The 24,362-nt window shown below is 44.4% G+C and overlaps 1 pseudogene; it reads left to right on the forward strand.

Moving 5' to 3' along the window:
- The first annotated feature begins 11,336 nt into the window (after nt 1-11,336).
- On the forward strand, nt 11,337-11,454 carry LOC126210470 (5S ribosomal RNA; annotated as a pseudogene).
- Nucleotides 11,455-24,362: the final 12,908 nt, after the last annotated feature.

Below are 24,362 nucleotides of genomic sequence, written 5' to 3' on the forward strand. Positions count from 1 at the left end.
AGATTACCGAACAATCGCACTTATTTCACATGCTAGCAAAGTTATGTTATATTACATTAGTTCAAAATGAAGAGGAAAATCTACTAAAAATGATACAGACTATGCCTGGATGTGAAGAAGCTAGTGAAGAAGACGTGTAGAGAACCTTACTGATTTAGTTACAGCTGTGACTCAAGACCAGGAAGAAGTGGTCCGCTGTGACGGAAGTGACAATGAGCCTGAAAGCGACAAAGGAGAGCTGGTGCCACACTGTGACGTAGCAGAAGCCTTTGACCTGGCGCTACGTTCCTTGGAGGAACAGCCCACTCCTACACCTGCTGCTTTGATGTTTATGAGACGATGGCGCAACTATGCATCATATAACAGAAAAATGGCTCTCAGCACTATGGGACTTACCATCTGAGGTCATCGGTCTGGTACCGCGCGCCGCGGAATTTGAATCCCCGCCAGACGTCATGGACGTCGAAGACCTCTGGAGGTCTCTGCACCATCGCGCCGTAAGCTGTGGCGGCGCGCGCCCCCTGGTACGCATTTAGTGTGAGGGCGCCACAATGGAACACGTGGTTGCAGCGGCCAATAGCGGCGTCCCCGATCGCTCAGCCAGCCAGTCTAATCTCGCGTGCGTCCCAGGACATATCGCCTCGCATTACACAGCGTATTGACTTTCGTGTTGCTTTACGAGTGGGCGTGGTTGTCTTGTTTGGTTCGTGACTCCGTTGTCTGTTCTTGTTTTGCGTCGTAACGTCCTCCGTTGGTCGTGTCCGTCCTCTCCCGTTGTGTTGTTGTTCACGGGCCGCTCCGCGGGTCCAACCGTATGTCCGTCACTTCAACCCCGCGACTGTTCCGGTCGCCTTTACAACAATCAGGCCCCTAGAACTTAGAACTACGGTAGGACGTCAAACGGGCCGACTTCGAGAAGGAGAGGCACCACAGGACATACACTGTCTATACTTTTACTAATAAATTCTTAAAACTTTGTCAGCATGACCAGGAAGGATCCAGGATTCAGACACATAGCAGTGGAAGTTCAAAAACACGAAAAAATAGTATTTTTTAATGTTAAATTTCATGATTTTTTTCACTTACTGTTGGCTGCATTTGTTGCTATAGGTACACTTTTCTTCATAAGTAAGAGAGATTCTTCGATGAATTTTGCACAGCTTACAAACCATACTTACAGGTTATGAAACTCTAGAATTTATTTGATCTATGGAGAAATGAATGGGCTGTTACGTTTTAAACTTCGTGTTTAGAGAAAACTCGAATTTTATAGTTAATTACCTCAATTTTTACCACAGTTTTTAACAGATTTGGGAAATTCTAGAGTTTCATACACCTGTAAGTATGGTTTGTATGCTGTGCAAAATTCATCGAAGAATCTCTCTTACTTATGAAGAAAACTGTATCTACAGCAACAAATGCAGCTAATACCAAGTGAAAAAATGATGAAATTTCACATGTAAAAAAAATTGTTTTGTTTTGTTTTTGAACTTTCTCTGCAATGAGTGTGAATCCTGAATCCTTCGTGGTCATGCTAACAAAGCTTTATGAATTTATTTATAAAAGTATAGACAGTGTAAATTAAAATGTTCTGTGGTGCCTCTCCTGCTCCAAGTCGGCCCGTTTCCCGTCCTAGCCCCCTTAAACCGAACTAATCTAAGGACATCACACACATCCATGCCCGAGACAGGATTCGAACCTGCGAACGTAGCGGTCGCGCGGTTCCAGACTGAAGCGCCGAGAACCGCTCGGCCACACCGGCCGGCATCATATAACAGACTGTCTACATTACGCCAAAAAACAATGAGTTTATGTCATATAAAAAGTAGGGATAACGTGTCCGCTGTATTTTAGTAAGTTTGACAGCTTTTCTTTCAGTGTTATGCATTGTTTAAACCTAATGTTTTCTTGCCAATTTTTTAATACATGTTCACTGTACCGTGTAAATTAATATAGTGTGTATGTACAGCAGTTAACCGCACAGTTTTCCATACTTAGACTAATATTTTTCATGTTCGGGTTAACCGAACGTTCGGATTACCGGGGTTCGGTTTAGTGGGACTCGGCTGTATTAGCAAGATAGAGGTTGAAGTGACAACGCCTGAGATCAGTGTTCCGGCCCATCCCCGCGACAAGAGATATGTTACGCACCGCTTAAGACAACTAGCTCTTCCATTTCCTGGCGTGTACGGCGTCCCCTGTGAATGCTGAGCGTTGTGCAGAGCTCTCACGGTATATCACACAAAGAGAACTTTAGCAGTTTCCAGTGGCACTACATGGCCTTAGGCATGTAATAATATCTGAAAGGACGAGAGTTCTGACTCAAATACCATTACACTGGGATTCTGTTGTCAAAGAAGCTGCCGAAATTATAATACAGGGTTCAAAAAGAATACCACAACTTTAGGAATTTAAAACTCTGCAACGACAAAAGGCAGAGCTAAGCACTATCTGTCGGCGAATTAAGGGAGCTATAAAGTTTCATTTAGTTGTACATTTGTTCGCTTGAGGCGCTGTTGACTAGGCGTCAGCGTCAGTTGATGCTAAGATGGCGACCGCTCAACAGGAAGCTTTTTGTGTTATTGAGTATGGCAGAAGTGAATCGACGACAGTTGTTCAGCGTCCATTTCGAACGAAGTATGGTGTTAAACCTCCTGATAGGTGGTGTATTAAACGTTGGTATAAACAGTTTACAGAGGATGGGTGTTTGTGCAAAAGGAAAAGTTCTGGACAGCCGAGAACGAGTGATGAAAATGTAGCACGCATCCAGCAAGCATTTGTTCGCAGCCCAGGAAAATCGACTCGCAGAGCTAGCAGAGAGCTGCAAATTCCACAATCAACTGTATGGAGAGTCCTATTGAAAAGGTTAGTTATGAAACCTTATCGTCTGAAATTGGTTCAAGCACTGTCTGCAGCTGATAAGATTAAAAGAATCGATTTCTGTGATTTTATCATTGCTCAAATGGAAACAGATGAATCTTTGGTTTCAAAGATTGTGTTTAGTGATGAAGCAACTTTCCACACTAACGGGAAAGTCAACCGTCAGAATGTCTGTATATGGGGCACTGAGAATCCGCGGGAAACAACTCAGTATGAACGTGACTCGCCTAAGGTGAACGTTTTCTGTGCCATTTCAGCAAATAAAGTTTTTGGTCCCTTTTTCTTCGAAGGTGCTACTGTAACTGGACTACAGTATCTGGAGATGTTAGAGAATTGGCTGTTCCCTCAGCTCGAACAAGAAGCACAAGAATTCATATTTCAGCAGGATGGAGCGCCACCACATTGGCACTTATCTGTCCGTAACTACCTGAACGTCAACTACCCGAGGCGATGGATCGGCCGCCAGGTAGCCCGTGACAGAGCACTTCATCACTGGCCTCCAAGAAGCCCTGATCTTACCCCCTGCGATTTTTTCTTATGGGGGTATGTTAAGGATATGGTGTTTCGGCCACCTCTCCCAGCCACCATTGATGATTTGAAACGAGAAATAACAGCAGCTATCCAAACTGTTACGTCTGATATGCTACAGAGAGTGTGGAACGAGTTGGAGTATCGGGTTGATATTGCTCGAGTGTCTGGAGGGGGCCATATTGAACATCTCTGAACTTGTTTTTGAGTGAAAAAAAAACCTTTTTAAATACTCTTTGTAATGATGTATAACAGAAGGTTATATTATGTTTCTTTCATTAAATACACATTTTTAAAGTTGTGGTATTCTTTTTGAATCACCCTGTAAACAGCAACGGTTTTGACAGGGACCAGGCGTACATATTAAGTAGGGCACGGGGGCGGGCTTTGGACATCGAGCAAAAGCAGAGACGAAGGCCTGATGCTTGGAGGGATGCGGCCGATCGCGCCATGTGACGTCACTCGTTCCCGCACCGGGACGAACCTGCCAAGAGCTGCCCATCTTGCCTACCGCGCATGCACGTACCAACACTCTCTGGAAGGTTCCAGGCAGTGTCATTACGTCTATATAAGCAGAACACTATGCAAGCCCTGGAGTCAGTGATTTTAACTCTTGGTGACGATGGCGGAGACGGTATCGAAATACCGAGTGTCTTATTTGAAGTCAAGCAGCTTGTAAACCGAGATTTTATTGAAGTAAGCCACGGTATGACAGACGCCAACAAATACAATAGCAAACGTCATTCAGCACGAGAACTTAATTAGAAAGCAAAACATTTTAACCTATGTTTTACATCGATTTATTTATTTATTTTTTTAAATTTTATTCGACTTAGATTTCAGGTTGCGCACCAATTTTCTCGAGTTGCAGTTTTGAAGATGATTTTCATGTCGTCTGGAATACCGCAAAATAAATCAACATCGGTCGCAGGTTCTAATCCTGCCTCGGGCATGGATGTGTGTGATGTCCTTAGGTTAGTTAGGTTTAAGTAGTTCTAAGTTCTAGGGGACTGATGACCACAGATGTTAAGTCCCATAGTGCTCAGAGCAATTTGAACCATTTTTTTTAAATCAACATCTTACAATATACAACGAAGAATTAAGTAATGGTATGTGATGTTAATGATGTAATAAAAGTGAAATAAAAGTATTGGCAACCATAATACTACTGAAACGCTTGACCTGCAACAGAAAGCCGCACAGGTACCTTACGCCCACTGTGCGAATACATTGCACGCCTTCATGGCTTCATTTGGTCACTAACAACAATACAACTATTATTGTTTAAAATTTTTAATTTAATTTCCGTTTCCGGCATATTTCATCTTCAGGACACCATATGAAAGTATTAATACATAATACTGTGTCACAACAATTCGATCTTAACGGTACCTGCCGTTAGCGTATCATTTAGACATCTGCGGTTGGTAACCAAACAGTGCTGTGCAAAGGCTGAAGTTTGATTTCTCCAGTTTCCCACAGTTATAACACTTTTCCTGTCTAGTGCACTCAGATCTCCCTGTTCCTTCTTCAATGTGATGCGAACCACACTCTTCGCAAGTGATGTTACACACACCGCTTTTATTCACGGGAAAGTGTGTGTCGGTGTAGTTAACCCCATTGTTACGTATTGTCTTCGTGGAGCAACAGGCAATGCGGCCATTGTAGCATTTACTTGCTTGGTGCTGTTTATCTAGTAACCCAACCCTATCTACAAATGTTATGAGCCAAATTCCTCCGCCGCGTCTTTCAATCTGTATTCGAAGGCTAATCTCAGGAACCACTATAGGGGCTGTCAAACTGTTTTCACTAATCGACTGATTTACGAGGAAGGTTTGTGCATATCACTAAATGCTGTGAAGAAGTAGTCCAGCCATAGAATCTTAATGATACCCGTGGTAAGTCGGGACAGGTCGTTAGTATTGTATACAAAGTATTGGAAGTCAAAGTCTCAAACATTTCGAGAGATACCTTCCAAGAATTATACCTTTACCTATCAAGAAACCTTCTGTAACGACCGCGAGAGGAAAAGTTATGTAATAGAAAATGAAGACAGAGCCTGGCGCGACTGGTAGTGAGATTAGAACTACAAGGAGGGTCTAATTCAGCAGTGTAAAATGGTATATACTCCTTCTCTTACCTAATAAGCAGAGGTCCGTGCGGATGCTATTCCGATCTGCACCGCATCTGCAAGTCACTTATCCGAGCCCGCATCCTGTAGTCTGTTATTCGTACCCGCATATACAGGCAGTAAGGTTTTTGGAAAATAAGTTATTAGGTACGCCGATGCTTTGGCGGTATCTGAGCATCCGGCTCGCATTTCCGCCTGCTAAAATCGGACATCTTAATTGACATTCCATGGCATACAGGCCGATCGCGACCACATTGTAATACACACAACATAACATGATGTGTTATGATGTGTTCCGGAAGTCACCTCTCCCGAAGGGCTGGAAAGACAACGTATACCATTTAGGCTTATAAATTTTTAATTTGCTTTGCAATTATGGAGTTACGTCATTTTCCATCTTGACTAACAGCTGCCTTGTCTCTTCACCAGTTAATAATGCATGACAACTCCGAAATTTCAGATGCAAAATGAAAAAGATTTACAACTATAAGCGAAACACAACATAGTGTCAAGCAAGTCATACAGGTTGCGGACCCACGTTTCAAGAAGTTAACCTACCGAGGGAGCTTCGCGCGAAAGATTGGCTGTTTCCCTTGAATTTGTCGGAATGGTATTTAGATGAGGCAGCAATAGCTTGTTACTCAGCACTGTACTTGATCACACATGGAAACATATTCACCTATCTCCTAATTCTGCAACATTTCCCACCACCTGGCTGAAAAGTACCAGCACCACGTCACTATGAAAAAGAACACTAACGCAGTAGCTAACCCTGCTGTAGACACGCACAGTGAATCTCTGACTCGCACCAATCTGCTCGGTACGACGAGTCAGCTAGTTCAGCGAAGCTGCAGCCTGTAAAAAACTCCCTCGTTTCGCTTTCACTGCACATTCGTACACTTTGAACGAAATGGGAGTCCAGAGAATAGGATTATTGGCCAGCAAATAAGTAGCCAACTACTCTGGTAAAAACATAGGCCGTGTGTCCTCCAATAAAGTTCGTATTCGTAATTATCACGTCCACGTTCAAAGCGATACGTGTGCAACAAAGAATTGGCTTCAAGGAAGCCATTGTTTCAGAGTAATCGACTTCCCAAGAACTATACACAGTAGTGAAAGAAGTTGGGATATGTGCTAAACTAATAAGACTAATCAAAATGACAATGACAGAGACAAGAGCAAAAGTAAAGGTCCTTAGCAGAGCAAGTGAAAACTTTGACTTTAATAAAGGTGTGAAGCAAGGTGATAGTCTCTCCACTCTCCTATTCAATATAGCCCTGCATATTGCAGTAAATAAAATCAACGATGTAGGCACCATATTTATGAAAACTAGACAGATATGTGCATACGTGGATGACATTGCTATAGTAGGAAGAAATACCAATACACCCCTAGAAACATATCGGGCAATGGGAACAGAAGCCTTAAAAATTGGCCTCATAGTAAATAAAAGCAAAACAAAATGTATGGTAATGTCATAATTTGAGGCCAGAAGAACCCCTAAAAACTTATACATCAATGGGAAATGCTTCAAAGGAGTGTCCTCTTTTAACTACTTGGGAGCCATAATAAAAAATGATATCAGTATTGGAAAGGCTATAAGGGAAAGAATACAAGCAGGAAACAGAGCTTACTTTGCAACTATGCAACTTTTAAAAAATAGCCTTGTTACAAGAAGAACAAAACTGCTAATATATAATTCCCTAGTCCGCCCAGTTATCACATACGGGGCAGAGGTATGGACCTGGACAGCACACGATAAAAATGCACTAAGAACCACTGAGCGGAAAATACTACGCAAAATCTATGGGCCAATAAGGGAGGAAGAAGGCTGGAGAATACGCTACAATGCCGAATTACAAGAGTTAATACAAGGCAGGGACACAGTAAAATTTGTGAATTCACAGCGAATACGATGGCTAGGACACTTAGAGAGAATGGCAGAGGATAGAATTCCAAACAAATGATGAAAGGTGTGATCCATTCAGCAAGGCAGAAAGGGAGACCTAGAAGAAGATGTATCGACGAGTTAATAATGGATATCACCAGTATGGGAATCCGGGGGTGGAAAAGAGCAGCAAATAACCGAGAAGTGTGGAGGAAGATTGTTGAAGAAGCCAAGACTCACCAAGGGCTGTATGCGCTACTGAAGAAGAAGAAGACTTCCCAACTTACTCTGTAGGAACTCATGACTCCAGTGCCAGATGAACCACACAGGCGAGCAACAAGTACACAATCCACGAGGCCTGTTCAGAATATCCCGCCATGTAAGATTTTATACACTAAACGCCAGCATACTGAAATGCTGCTTGGTACCTTTTAAGTAGCGTGAATAAAAGGACGCTATGTGCAAGAAGCATGAAGCGCCCTTTGAATGTATCCTGATAGCTAAAAGAGCCACGCGCACTTTGAATAAGAAAATGCTGTTTTGACACTGAAATCAATTAAAAAAGATAGGGTCGCCACCAACTCTAGCCACACGACAAAGAAGAGGTAGCACTGAGTCGGAAAATTACTTAATTTATTAATAAGAAAAACTCACAAAAGAACATTCATTGTAAAGTCATTGATAAAGAATGGGATGTAGTTATTAATATGATCCAGGCATTCTTCCCGTGAATCAAATATTGAGTAAAGTAAATAGGGCGTGAACACCATGCGTAAGTGCAGCCTGCAGCAAGATTCGTGAAAACACGATCTATTCCAGAGCATTTGTTTCAGATAAAAAAAAGGGACACTAATCACTACACCTGTGCACATGGAAACGCTATAGGTGGGCCAACAAGGAAAACTACAAGGTAAAATGGCGAAGGTACCGGCGACGTAACATCGGTACACAAGATAAGATTGAAGGCAAAATTATTTATTCCTTAAAACATTGATGTAGTGCATCTATAGACTGCTGTTGCATGCTAACTATGTACAATTGCTTGTGAAATACTATACGTTTCATAACAGACTCGCGTGCCCACTCGGTCCGCGGAGACAATTTCTATGGACCGTGGCCAAATTTTAATCACATGAGACAAAGAAAATTCACAAATACACAAAAATTACCAAGATCCGGAAAAGATTAGCAGCATACACACACAGTTGTAGGCACATGAACATTCACACTGAACCGAGGGCACTTCAACATATGCAACTCCTTTGTGCTGCGTTCCTCTCACGGATCAAAGTCAAGACTGCATTGGGAATCAAACTGAAAGTCTACAAAAGCCTTGCATTCCCTGCTACAACCCAGCAAGTAAATCTTTATAAGACGAAATTCGAGACCAAAAGCTAAAAGCTCCCCTCTCTATGTGACAACGCGCCACGCGGTCAGTCCAACTCACCCTTCTTCGACTGGAGCACAGCTGTGTACGCTTCCCGTACCGGCGGCAGACTGCCTCCCGCTTCTCCAGCCTCTTCCACGCTCCGCGTGGACCGGAAAACCCCAGGATGCCATTTCCGCCACCAACCTAACGCAGGTGGATTTCTCACAAGTAGCGGAAACCTCTTTGCCGACTTGACCACTACGAGAGTTGGCAATGAAAGGTGGCTACAGGACCCTTTCAACCTTTCGCCAAAGGATTCTCCACTACCATTACCTTAACCCACTCAATCGCGACCAGAAGCCCGTCCGCGATTGTCTGAAACGACACAGTCAGGATAGCCCTACGTACCAGTGCAGTGGAGAGCAATGACGCAATGGAGCGGAATAAGCTTTGTTCATTTGATCAAAGCGTGTCTGCCTTTAACTGTTGTCACCATTCAAAATAAAACTTTTGTGCACCAGTCAAAGTCAGTTCGTACTTGACTGTAAGTATTTCACCTGGTGACATCTAAAAAACAACTAATTCAGCTTAAAGCTCCACTGGGATTCAACCGCCGTCTATGACATGTTCTGCTCTCTGCCAGTCTGCTTCGAACGAGGGCACATTGCTGCTGTTTGCAAACTTTTCCCGGCTTGTCATGTTCACAGCAACGTAATTATAATTATCCGAGAACATTATTCATCAGTCCCCTAGAACTTAGAACTACTTAAACCTAACTAACCTAAGGACAGCACACACATCCATGCCCGAGGCAGGATTCGAACCTGCGACCGTGGCGGTCGCGCGGTTCCAGACTGAAGCGCCTAGAACCGCTCGGCCACAACGGCTGGCTCTTCAGGGACTATTCATTATTCTCAGCCCAAGAGGTATCCCTTAATTTTCTTTATTTTTCATGTTTTGTTACCGTTAACAATTTCACTGGGATACTCGAAGTCCAGTTTTCTTTGCATCCTAGATGAGGTGAATCCGTAAATCCAAAATCTACTCGACAGTGTATTGGAGTGTTGTCCGTTTCACCATTAGTGAGGCAGATGAGGTACTGAACATCCCGTCTCCCTTTCAGACTCAATTTGGAATGGGAAGCAAACTAAACATTTTTCGCTCCATTGAGCCATTCCTCTGCTCTATGGAACGTCACAACCTTCTACCTAGGACACGCAGATGTGGTCTGCTTGCTCCCTTTTGGCGGATGACATTTCATTTGAAATATCGAATTTCTGCTCACCAAGCACTAGGGACTCAAACTTGACATTTCAATAGGAGGCGGTCGGATATACCTGCAGTCACAGCTGGATGCACTTTTTCCTGGATTGTATGTAGATAATCTGGGCGAAACGCCCAGCTTAACCCGCAGGACAGGACAGGTAGTTTAAATTGTGGAAAGGGGCCACAATGAGGGGCTGTCAGTTACACTTGTACATACAACTACAGTGTGTAAACTTTTAGATGGCAGACCTCTCCCTAGTCCTGAATCGGTAGAAGTCGGTAAACGTCGGGAGGCTTCGGTAGGCACGCAGTTTCGACTGCTGCCAACATTACGTAGCTGACTGTTGTACAAGGTAGCCATTGTCGTCTGCTTCGTTATTGTTTTGCGCTGTACTGTTCTGCGTGTTTTTATTGTGCAGTTGGGCTAAACATTATCAAAATGAGTGAAGAGGCAGTTGCTGGCCCATCTTGGGAGTCGCCAACAACCCCTACCGGTAGGCCTACGGTTAGAAGGAAACCAGTATTACGTAGCGATGCTCGCAAAATTATATTGCGTGTGATTGAATGCTGTGAAAGGGAAAGGGAGCAGAAAAAATTGCTTCACCCCATTTACAAATCTTCAGTGAGAGCTGCTACATACACAGGACAAAGCATGCGTAGCATTGGAAGATTCAAACAGTTTTCCAAGAATCATCCTGGCGTATCACCACAAACGCCAGGCAAGAAAAGGTGAGTTTCCATTTCAGATATTTTGTTCGCGATCACTTTGAAGGAGCCCCCTATTTCGTCCGAATTACCTTATATTTCATTTTTCCTTGCTACCATATTGCAATCGGATGAATGGTTTGTGAGCGCATAGTAGTCATATATATATATATATATATATATATATATATATATATATATATATATATATATATATATATATATATATATATTAATGTACATGACGATTTCAGTTTCGTTTACGAACAACATTTAAAGAGAGTTTTACTTCCAAGCCTTTCGTCTGCTTTCGTGTAAGCATGACGCGCAATTTGTAGTGCCAGCACTGCAACTGGTAGGCGTGCCTTGTCTCCCCCCCCCCCCCAACGGCTCCTCACCCCTCGCCAGCCAAAGGCAGCCCAAAAAAATTTTTTTTTATACACACAGCTTTAATCTTTGGGACTTCATTACTGGTTGCAAGCTACTTTAACTTAAAAACGCCTGAAGGCCAATAACTTAAAACGCAAGCATAATCAGAAATTTAAAAGGTGAGATTTATCTTACAATGGGGCAACGGCCTTGCCGCAGTGGATACACCGGTTCCCGTGAGATCACCGAAGTTAAGCGCTGTCGGGCGTGGTCGGCACTTGGATGGGTGACCATCCCGGCTGCCATGCGCTGTTGTCATTTTTCGGGGTGCACTCAGCCTCGTGATGCCAATTGAGGAGCTACTCGACCGAATAGTAGCGGATTCGGCCACGAATACCATCATAACGACCGGGAGAGCGGTGTGCTGACCACACGCCCCTTCTATCCGCATCCTCCACTGAGGATGACACGGCGGTCGGATGGTCCCGGTAGACCACTCGTGGCCTGAAGGCGGAGTGTTTATCTTACAACAGTTCTTCATTTAGGCTGAAGGCCCAAAGAATCTGAGATTTTCAGAGCAAACAATTTGAATTCAAAATCAGCTGAAACCCCAACACTTCAGGCTAAACAACATTAAATTTAAAAAAAAGCCTTACGTAAAACAGTTCTTAATTAGGCAGAGCTCAACCAAAACAGAAATTGAAAAGGCAAAGCTTTATCTTAAAAAGTTCTTCAGTTACGCTGAAGTCCCAAAGAATCATGCGCATCAAGAGCAAACAAGTTAAATTCAAATCAGCTGAAGGCCTAACACTTAAAACTCCACAACATTAATTTTTTTTAAATACCAAAGGCCTTACGTGAAACAGTTCTTCAATTTAGGCTGAAGGCCTTAAGAGCAAAACAACTCAGACCCAAAATTGGCAGAAGGCCCAACACTTCAAATTCAACAACATTAACACCTTTAAAATGCCAAAGGTCTTATGTGAAACAGTTCTTTAAATTAGGCCTAAGGAATCTTATACCTTAAGGGCAAAACACACTTAATTTTAAAAAATCGTATAGAAGCCATACAAGTACAAAAAAACAAGAACAAACAAAAAAGGCACTACAACTAAGGTTGTTCAGATGTTCAAGGGTCGGCCTGGAATTAAATCACTAACGCTCGCTTAGGTGAGAGAGGCAATCGGGCCAACCATTCACGATCCAACGACAACCCAACCGACCGTCAACGAATCCACCGACAAGATAACTTCCACTTCACCTGACCAGGGCACAACAGGGAGTTCAATGGAACAACATTGAAGATACTTGCGTCCCCAACCAATCATACATGGAGCTGTCAAACTGCACACCTTGCTGGACAGCAACAACACGATGAGGAAAATACATTGCCTGAAATTTACGTCAACGGCCAGGGAGGTAATCAGAAAGGTAACGACCACAAGGCAGAAGATTCCGCTGGGGCACTTCAATTCAAATAACCAAATACAGTGAAACCCCACTGGAGGGTGGCAAGAATTTTCCAACTCGAAAACCACGTTGTTGCTCGCGGGAATATCCTAACAGCAGACAACGAACTCCAAACGACACAATGTCAACAGTCTTGTGTTGCTGGTAGATAAACTCAGAACTCGACTTTCGTGTCCAGGGTCGGTGAGCCACGGACCTCGTAGCAGTGGGAACAGCCCCTCACACTCCGACACCGCGTAGAGACCACCAGCGACCACGACGAAACTACGTCCTGCGAAGAATTCCTCGCTGCTCCACGCCAACCGACCGACTGGTCGCACACCGCCCAGCCGGAAACTATAAGCGCCAAGTCAAAGACAGTGCAAGGTGCGAGTATCGATACACACCGCTGATGCCACCCACAGAAGGAGAGGATAAAGCCGGCCGAAGTGGCCGTGCGGTTAAAGGCGCTGCAGTCTGGAACCGCGGGACCGCTACGGTCGCAGGTTCGAATCCTGCCTCGGGCATGGATGTTTGTGATGTCCTTAGGTTAGTTAGGTTTAACTAGTTCTAAGTTCTAGTGGGCTAATGACCTCAGCAGTTGAGTCCCATAGTGCTCAGAGCCATTTGAACCATTTTTTGAGAGGATAACAGCGAACGGTAAATTTATTTTCAAAATCTTTTCTTAAAGAATTTACTTTATTTACTAGCTATTCATCAAGAACATTAACACATTTAATCACACTAGGTGAGCGTGGAAGTAGTTGCCAGGGAGTAACTGATGAAAATGAAATTACCTTTAACAAATGGGAATTTTATTCATAAAAGCCTTTTCAAAACAGATTTAAAATTTATAAGCAGGAAAGCACCCTCGAAATATCAAGTTACAATTTTATTTAGAGGCAGAAAGAACAATATTGACAGTAAGAGCCTTCGTGCTGAGAAGCTTGCCACTCCCTTTCAACACGGCCGTAGTCACGACCGCTCACAACAATCTCTGAAAGACTACACTGGTGCAAAGCTGCAACACACCAGATTACTTTAAACTAAAAATTTTAACAACTCACACAAACCCATTAACTAGGTATCCCATAAGAGGGATGGAAATGGTACAAACACTCACACTAAAAAATTATTTGCCACCAAAAGTGCAATTTGTTTTTAAAATGACTCTTACGGTGGATGGGTGGCAACTTTATAAAAATGACTATTTAAATAAAACAAATGAAATTCATACTTATATAAAATGTACAATATACTATAGATCACACATATACCTCCTCGCAAGATGATAGACAAGATAAAGACATTTCAGGAATTCGGCCTTTACCTTAATTCTATAAATTCGTTAACACCGAATCCGACAAACATGACAGAGGCAGCTATTAACGTATGGCAGATTGACAGGGGGATTACTGAAAAACCCGAACCGCAGATTGCTCTAACCCTCCCCAACTCCACAAGGGAAAAACGGACCACCCAGCTCACAAATAACCACCTTCCCGCGGGTGGGCAAACGGAGAAGAATGGTGGGACGACCCCAAAACAAAGCGGCTGGTGACCTCACCAAGTAAAAAAGTAGAATTTCACAAGTAAATGAAACAACATATCTACAATCACTTAACTTCTAATAAAGTGTGATTTCTGGCGAAGACCTGGCGCAGCACCCCGAACGCTCTCCCGCACCGTCAGCTGCCAGCCGATTCAACTGACGCAGGAAGGCGCGCCGATCTCCCGTCTCACGGCGCCGCAGCTCGCCCCGGCCAGCCCGATGTCGTGGTTTCACTCCTGTTGCTCTCGTGTCAACCGCGAAGCCACTACCCTTTTCTATACGGCGCGGCCCACTGGACTCACGTGGGGACCTCACATGCGCCGACGCTCAAGGCGGACAAGTCACCTCGTGTCTCAGTGAGCGACCGACCAACCGACCGATCCAACCACCAATGACCGTTGCCCGAGCAACTCGAGCAGACTGGCGGTCTAACGCGCAGACTCAGATGCAGGAACCACTAACTGAGTTACGTTACTGGCGAAGTGGCAAGACTCTCATTTTGTGGCTTAAAGTTTGATTCAAACGACAGACATACTCGCACTCCGACGACAGACAGACACTAACTGCCGCACAAATGCGAATGAGAGACAGGCCAGCAACTGGCGACGCGAGACTGACCAACTGCCGAGCTGACAGACTGCCTTCCTCCCAAGCTCATAGTGTCCCTTAAATGCACGTGAACAGGCCACTTTTCCCCCTTTCCCACCAGAGGGAGACACCAAAGCTGCGATTACCACAGTGGCGCCACCGCCAGAAACGGAAGGCAACTGCTTTACACTACACGCTGCGGCGCGCTCTTCAAAACAGCCAATATTACCACGGCTCAAACAGCATAATCGCGATAACCGCGGGAGACTAAACACAGAATCGCAACGAAGGTTTATGTGGTGTGCGTACTGTAAGACCTTCGGTACACACACCATCAGATTGTTTGACTTGTCGCTCTAACGAAGTAGGCGAGTGTCAGCAATATGTCTCGTGGTCTTATCGTGGCGTGTTTATCTTCTGCCGTTAGGTCAGACGATAGAAATGCCACTTGCACGCTTAGAGTAGCAGATTGACGGTGACCAACTTTAAACAGAACTTGATTAATTTTCACACACATTTATTAAAATAATAACAAGCATAAAAATTACTGAACTTGGTTCTGGATACTATTTACAATTGACAATCTGAAGTACCTTTGGTATTGGTACGTTAATCTTATTCTCACATATATTTCTGATGCTTGACAAAAGTGTCTACACATTTATCTTCATGGCTATATACAGGAGTATGGTAATCTTATTAGGCACACACTGAAACTTGACTACAGACTGGCACAGACAAATGTGTAGAACTCGTACAGACTGATACAGACTAATGCAGCCTCGTACAGAGGGTTGCAGACAAATGTGGACTGACTAATCGGAGGTATGTACACTCGTTATAATACCTCGCGCGTTCATGTATCAATGCGCGAGTGTGATCCGCGAGGAGAAAAGGTTCTATGTTAGCAGCAATCTCATTGGCTGCGTTAATATTAATACATTAATACGCGGATCGGCGGAAGCAGAATTTGGTCCGTCTCTATGGCAGCGCCATCTTGTAGTGCGGAGACGGACGAGCGCTGCGCCTGCGTTGTTGTGCTTAGTGGGGCGCACTCTAATGGGAAAGTTGTGTACGCGCTGACTACGCAGAATTATGTACACAACAGTTTAATACAGCACATAGCACTAGCCAGCCACCGCTCGCTGAGTATGGACCATACTCTGTCAGAAACTGTAAAAAATCATCGATTGTTTCAACGTGTACCATCTGGAGTCTCTACTTCAGGGCTTCCCAACGTGTGGTCCGCGGACCACTTAGGGGTCCGCCGGCTCTTTCTAGGGGGTCCGCGGCCACCCTTCACCAAATCGTGTAAAATAATGAGTAAAATTATTGAATAAAAATGTGAAAATCAAATTCATGACTACTTTTTGGTGTGAAAAAAATGTGTAGTTTTACTTCAGGTCATATTCCCAAGCAGCCTTTGCAGTTCCTAAGCGAGAACGCATACACAGTTTAGTGCCGGAGAATGCGGCTTCTCTGATCGACTGTTTCGCAACAATACGGGTGCCGTTTGTGCGCCGGCTCACGGCGGTAGATGCGCTGAAACCTTTTACGCATGCGCGGAGCGAGCTATGTTGACCAATCACAGCACTCGCTGGCGCGTATGCGGCCCCAGGCATCATTAAATGTTAAACTTGCTTTGTCAGTGCACTACCTATTTCGTAAGTCTATTTTCGACCTTCAAGTTGTTTTCATTCATCTCTAAACCAAAGACTATTGATACTTCGAGGAGGGGGGGGGAGGGGGGTCATTGGGAACAGACTAGGGGTCCGCCATGGATTTTCGACTGAAGAAGGGGTCCACCAGCTGAAAAGTTTGGGAAGCCCTGCTCTACTTGATATCACGCAGCATTGTCTCGAATGGTTCAAATGGCTCTGAGCACTATGGGACTATGTTCACAGCAACGTAATTATAATTATTCGAGAACATTATTCATCAGTCTCCTAGAACTTAGAACTACTTAAACCTAACTAACCTAAGGACATCACACACATCCATGCCCGAGGCAGGATTCGAACCTGCGACTGTAGCAGTCACGCGGTTCCGGACTGAGCGCCTAAAACCGCTGGACCACCGCGGCCGGCAGCATTGTCTCGTCAGGAAGGTGCAAACCAGGCATTGTTACATCTCTCGAAAGCAGTACATCCACACTGGACGTGCACAGATGCTAACCAATGGTGTTTCGTTGTCCACCACCTAGCTGGCAACAGATCCCCCGCCCCCCCCCCCCCCCCCCCCCGCCACCCGCATCCCCTCCACAGCGCTTGTCATGACTCGTCGCCGGCGCTGAGAGCCAGGCCGAGGGCCGAGGAGAAACGGCCGGCCGCCTCTGGCTGCGCTAGGCGTGACGCGCTCAGGAGTCGGCGTGCCGCATCGACCGGCTGTCCATTACGGACGACGCGGCTATTTACTGCCGGCGAGCAAATAAAGCGACGCCGACGCCGCCCGCGGTATTAGGCGGCGCGATCGAACGCGACGCCGGAAGACAATGGCACGCCCGCCGCAGTCTATCTGGCGACGCCGCACCGCGACGCGTCGCGGTGAGAACAAAACGTCCGCCGTCCGCCGGGGAAGTCCCGGCGGAGTGCGCGAGCGTGGCGGGGAAGTCCCCAGAGATTGTGGAGTGTGGAGCGGGGCAGCGAGCGGGGAGGGGAGGGGGGGATTAGCACGCGCCGCTGCTGTCACCGTAACCTGTTGGGGCTCATTTGAATATAATGGTCGTCGCGGATCGCGGCAGGTTTGAGCCACGTCCCGTGCATAGTAAGTGCCCCTCGACTGTCTGTCAGGGCCTCCACCGGAAGCCTTTCTTATGTGAGGTCGTTGAGGGCTGGCAGCAGCTTAGCGTCTTGTTGCCACGACAGGCGCCTGGCGCGCTGTCAACAGTGGTCGTTTAACTGGGGAACAACTGACGTGTCGTGTTCCCACGATGAGCACCACTAAGCCGCCCACCTACGGTGTAGTGCAGGGCTTCCCAACATGTGCTCCCTTAGGGGTCCGATGGCTCTTTCTAGGGAATCCGCGGCCACCTTTCACCAAATCGTGTAAAATAATGAGTAAAATTATTGAATAAAAATGTGAAAATTAAATTCATTACTATTTTTTTTTCTGCAAGGTTCGCAGGAGAGCTTCTGTAAAGTTTGGAAGGTAGGAGACGAGGTACTGGCAGAAGTACAGCTGTGAGTACCGGGCGTGAGTCGTGCTTCGGTAGCTCAGTTGGTAGAGCACTTGCCTGCGAAAGGCAAAGGTCCCGAGTTCGAGTCTCGGTCGGGCACACAGTTTTAATCTGCCAGGAAGTTTCTCATCAGCGCACACTCCGCTGCAGAGTGAAAATCTCATTCTGGTTTTTTTTTCGTTTGAAAAACATGTGTACTTTTGCTTCAGGTCGTATTTCCAAGCAGCCTTTGCGGATCCTAAGTGAGAACGCATACACAGTTTAATGCCGGAGAATGCGGCTTCTCTGATCGACTTTTCGCAACAATTTGGGGGTCCTTTGTGCCCCGGCTCACGGCGCTAGAAGGCTGAAACCTTTTACGCATGCGCGGAGCGAGCTTTGTCGACCAATCACAGCACTCAATGGCACGTATGCGGCCCCAGGCATCGTTAAATGTTAAACTTGCTTAGTCAGTGCACTACCTATTTCATAAGTCGATTTTTGACCAGTTTATTACTTCTGACATGGATCCGTGGCTGAAGTCGGGATCATTGAAGAAGGGTGCGGTTTCTCCATCGCCTTCACAACAAGGGAAGTTTCCAGTTGAAATGAAGGAGGAGGGAGGACGACCAAAGGAAGAACAATCACAAGAAGCTCCAAAGACTATTGATACTTCGGGGAGGGGGAGAGGGGGGTCATTGGGAACATGGCACTAGCATTAAGAAGCTTTCAGTTCCCATGGGCTTCGATCTGAGATTTAAAGTTACTGTGCTCTTGACTGACTAGGGGTCCACCATGGATTTTCGACTGTAGAAGGGGTCCGCCCGCTGAAAAGGTTGGGAATCCCTGGTGTAGTGGATGATTAATATGGGCAAAATCGGTTGTAAGCAGACCGCATCCAAGCTCCACAATTTTGGGCCGTTCAGTATTACTGAACCTTTTCGTAGTCTAGGTCCTGTCCTTACTCTGTCAGAATCTGAAACAAAAGAGAGAGAAAAGAAAAAAGTTATAGTGCCTTCACGACTTTTGATTATCATCATCATCTGTGTTCTGCCAAGAGGCAGGTTTTCGCATGGTAGTTCTCCAGGCTGTCCTGTCTTCTGCCATCCTCTTCAGGTCTGCATAATTTCCTCTTCCCTTTATGTCGTCTATCATCTTGTATCTCCTTCTTCCTCTCAGTCTTCTCCCACAAACCAATCCTTCCAAGGCATCTGCTAGCAAGCACTCCCTTCTCATTGAATGTCCCAACCAGTTCTTTTTCCTTTCTCTTACAACCTTCATCAGACATTTTCTCTCACCAACCCTTTCCAATACTCTTTCCTTACTCACTCTTTCCATCCAGCTTATTCTCTCCATTCTCCTCCACATCCATACCTCAAATGCTTGTAACCTTTTTTCATCCTCTCTTCTCAGCGTCCGTATTTCTGCCCCATATAGCGTTACACTCCAGACCGGCTATGGCGGAGTTACTTTTGATTATAATTAAAGTTAAACTTTCAAAACGCTGCAGAAATAACACCACTGGTCAGAATGATTTCAAATTGCAACGGAGTATCATTGGAGAAGCGGGAAAACGTATGGCAGAAGAAGAAAAAAATAGTGTGAATATTGATTAATAGATGGCGGTGTATGAGTCAGAATACTTAAATGAAAACACCTGCCATACGCACGAGCTGTTGAACTTGGTATAAACACGCCGGGTACACGGCTTTTCGCCGGCCAGTGTGGCCGATCGGTTCTAGGCGCTACACTCTGGAACCGCGCGATCGCTCCGGTCGCAGGTTCGAAACCTGCCTCGGGCATGGATGTGTGTGATGTCCTTAGGTTAGTTAGGTTTACGTAGTTCTATGTTCTAGGGTACTGATGACCTCAGATGTTAACTCCCATAGTGCTGAGAGACATTTGAATTTGAACACGGATTTTCCTCCTTTCGCGTCTGCGACGTTCGGCATGACTTGCCTCAACGCAGGCTCACGCTCTGCTTGTAAAACGGTATTACAAGAATAATGAATGTGCACACGTCGCTTTGTAGAAGTTCCGGGTTTGAAAAAAGTCGTTGGTCCGATGACTGCCGTGGGTCTGGAGAAAATGATTCGGAAATTCGAAAAGACGGGTTCTTTTGGTGTGCAACCTGGTAGAGAGAGGAAACGAATTGATTCGACGTCCCCACAGCAATGCAACAGGACACTAGTGGTGGAGTGCAAACGTGGTGTGCGCGGAGAATTGCCCGAACATCGGACGTACCTGCGAGCACGGTGCGTAAAATCCTACGAAACATCCTTCTTTGCTACCCTTGCGCACGAGTTTCTTCCTGTTGACCTGCCAACAACAGAGACTTTTGCTTTAGAACTTCGTGCTCGCATGGCAGTGGACAATGATTGGCCGTGAAAGATTTTGTGGACAGGCGAAGCCCACTTCCATCTGACAGGATATGTTAATACACAGAACCGTCGAATATGGGCAACGAAAAATCCACATGGAAATCAACCGGTACCACTTCATCCTGAAAACGTCACTGTGTGGTGTGGATTTACGGCATCATTTATCATAGGGCCATATTTTTTCGAAGAGACAGGTGCTTCAGGTCCTGTTACATGTACCGTCACTGGTAAGCACTATGAGTGTCTTTTGCGCATCCACGTCATTCCAGCTCTCCAACAGCGTGGATGCGTCGATGGGACCATTGTTATGCAAGATGGCGCACCTCTGCACATTGAAAATTCACTTAAGCAGCTACTGAAGCGCATTTGGGAAATGCTAGGATTATCAGGCGCCATTTCGTTACAGCCTGGCCGTCCCGATCACCTGACCTTAATCCGTGTGACTTCTGGCTGTGGGGCAACCTGAAAGATGTTGTGTTCAGTGTTGAGATTGCATACTTAGCTGTACTGAAGGCACGCATTGCGCAACACATTCTGAACGTGACCCGGGAAACATTTCGATCAGTTGCGGAACATGCTGTTTCTCGATTTCAAATTGTTGCAGAAAACGGTGGACAGCATACTGAACATGTTTTGCGCCAGTCACACGGAAATTAATAATCCGATTAATCCGATTTGATTTTGTTTGATGCATTTTATGCGGTTTTTGGCCTTAGGACAATTAAAAACTGACGTGATTGATGCTTTTTATGCCTTTTTTGGCCTCAGGACTATTAAAAACCGATATGAATGATGCTTTTTATACGGTTTTTGGGCTCAGGACAATAAACCGACTTTCCCCATCCGATGTGATATGACCTTCTTATGTTGGACAGGCTTACGTAACTAACAATATCACACCTGTGCACGCATGCACACTGACTAGTACAGTTTCTTTAACGTGAAACGTGCACCTTAGGCATTGTTGTATGATTCATTTGTCATTTGTAGTCGACCACTATTAAATTATGATGCTTACAGAGCCATCTATTGTTACATTTTGTAACTATTTATTTTTCTCCTGCCATGCGTTTATCCCATTCTCCTATAATATTCCGTTGTAATTTGACGTCGTTCTGACCAGTGGTGTTATTTCTACAGAGGTCTGAATGTTTAACTTGAATTATAATCACCCTATATATATATATATATATATATATATATATATATATATATATATATATAGGGTGATTATAATTATATATATAAGCAATTGCTAGGAAAGGCCCCAATAGTTAAAAGAAAAAAAATGTCAAAAACACATCAAGTCGTACTGTATAAGTCTCTAAAAATACGACGATGCTACAAAAGCCCCACAAGTCTGGACTGTTGCTTCCAAGAACACCACAACAACACTAGTAAGTGCGCTTCAGGCTGATGCCGCGAGATAACTCTGCTTAACTCCTGATAAACAACTGATGCGCTACACTTTATTTACAACCGTCCTGTTCTTCTAGGTTATACTCCTGTTCTCCAAGTTTTTACGTTAACATGGACGCAAACGGTCTAGAGTGGCCGCGAAAAGGGAGCAAGCAAGAGGAAAAATAAGGATAATGTTCGTGACGCAGAAGTGTGTGGTGAAGAACACGTTATTCACGTCGGGAAATTGATACTAGTTCGCATGACTGGGGAGGACTGCTGGTTCGTTGCTACGTATGTATTGTATTGTCATCATTCACTGGTATTACATACATTATCATAAGGTGATCACTTTTAAAAATCCCAAACTATTACATCTGAAATAGCTCAGACATCAGTTTTGTATCTATCTATCTACATCTTTGTTTTAAATTTAAGAGAAAGAATGCCATGAAATATATTTTTATTTATACTGTGAAAGTAATATTGCAGAAAAGAATGTATATTTGATGTTTAAAAGTTTCATACCATTTTTTACTTTACAACCATATTGGTTTTATTTCACAACAATCCAGGGCGGTGATCAAAGAACCAGTTCCGTAGCGGTAACACCATTGCGAATGGCCATTAACTATCGTCTTTGTTACTGTTAGTCCCTAACGTTTCTTTGATATGTGGTACACCTGTCATGTCTACGGAAAATGCAGTCCCTGATCAGTTTAATCTTTAACAGATAATCGGTTTTTTACTGTATGTTTTTGGCTAGGTGTTCCAGGCTGCGCTGCTTTGAGAAGTGGAGGAAGAAGTCCGGCGGACTGTCATTGAAGACTTTTACAAAATGATGTCGAAAGACGCACAAGGTAGTCGTCTCAGTGGTTTGATAGACATAAATGGCATCGCAAATTTTCGACCAAGAATGGATGACGAAGACAATATGACTCCCTGGGGTCGCTACATTGTAACGTTCTTTAAAAAAATGAAATAGTAAACTTTATGATTACGTTGAATGAATGTCTGATCTTTGGAATCAGTACTGAACTCGAATTGTCGTGTTGCGTGTTGTAAGTGCAAGTGGTGTGATTATTCTGTGTTATTTTAGCAAAACTTTACACGAACTGATTGGGCAATACAAATCCAAATACCAATGTAGAAATACAGTCACTAGCCGGCCGAAGTGGCCGTGCGGTTAAAGGCGCTGCAGTCTGGAACCGCAAGACCGCTACGGTCGCAGGTTCGAATCCTGCCTCGGGCATGGATGTTTGTGATGTCCTTAGGTTAGTTAGGTTTAACTAGTTCTAAGTTCTAGGGGACTAATGACCTCAGAAGTTGAGCCCCATAGTGCTCAGGGCCATTCGAACCATTATAAAAAAAATACAGTCACTGCAAAATAAATTCAGCCGCTTACCTCTAGAGCAGCGACGGTGGAACGCGATATATTCTGGTCTCTCATGAAAAACAAAAATATGGTAACTAAAGGTTCATCAGTATGCAATGCTGGACATAATACTTGAAAAGCACATGAAATTCTTTTGGCTGATAATCGAGAACATTTAAGAAAATACAGCTTCTTTAAAAAACATATGACCTGGACAGGGAGGCGGCATCGATTGTGGTCAATTACTAACACTGATTCTTTTATTAAAAATGATATTGCAAATTAAGTTTGGCTTTTCCAGTTGAAGTTGCATGACTCACAATTGATTTAGAAACAATGATATTGAAACAACAAGTATTATCTAACCTCACTAATCCAACATAAATGCAAATCATCAAATTACACATAGCTCTGTTAACAAATCTTCAAAACATTACAAAAGTGAGATATCTAACTAGCCTTTTTTTTTTATCAAAACTGTTTATGTACATTCTGAGGTTGCTCAACAATTACAAATTATCAGCCAACTCATCTATACTAATGCGCTAAACAAAAATCACAATTATTTAACATCTTTACCTTGCTTGCATGAATACTTCTGCTTCCAAGTACAACATTACTGACATACCTAAATTAGTCTAACACTTGGTAGCTTCGCACAGAATACCACAAAAACTGCCTACTCCATCGCCTTTCGCTCACAGACAGCTACTCACATCTGTGCGCCCAGAGCTAGCCGGCCCGGTAGCTCAGCGTGTTCGGTCAGAGGGTTAGCAGCCCTCTGTAATAAAAAAACTGAGTTAATCGATCAACAAGGAACTTAAACGGATGTCTTACGACGTCCGCCCCGAGCAGATGCAACGAAAGAAAGCGAACAAAATGAGATTAAAAAAAAAAGCGCTCTCTTACTTCAGCATTATAATAATCTCAGGCCAGAAGCAGTATCTCAGGGTCTGCGGTCTTACACAGTCAGCGATATAAAGCCTATCCAAGACATACATCGTTTGTAAAATCACATTCGGGTGCAACTTACAAATGTGCCCTGTATACTCCTTTCAACATTTACGTACAAAATGCGGGTAACAGGATAAGATGTTGTCGTTTGCAAAAATGCTTTTTTAAGTTTGCATGGAGTTAATTGTGACAGACTGAGAAGACTGTAAAATTACATAGTTCGCTGTTGGAGCTCTCCAACAGCCAATTGTGGTCAATATTCCAACCCGCCGCGCCAAGTACCAGAACACTTTATAAAGGTTATTGAGGTCCATATCATGTACGTCCCTGCCCGGAAATCCGAGTGCTCGCACAGAGATAATATCCCAATGGCCG

This window comes from Schistocerca nitens, chromosome 1, assembly GCF_023898315.1.
Source record: "Schistocerca nitens isolate TAMUIC-IGC-003100 chromosome 1, iqSchNite1.1, whole genome shotgun sequence".
Taxonomy (NCBI): Eukaryota; Metazoa; Arthropoda; class Insecta; order Orthoptera; family Acrididae; genus Schistocerca; species Schistocerca nitens.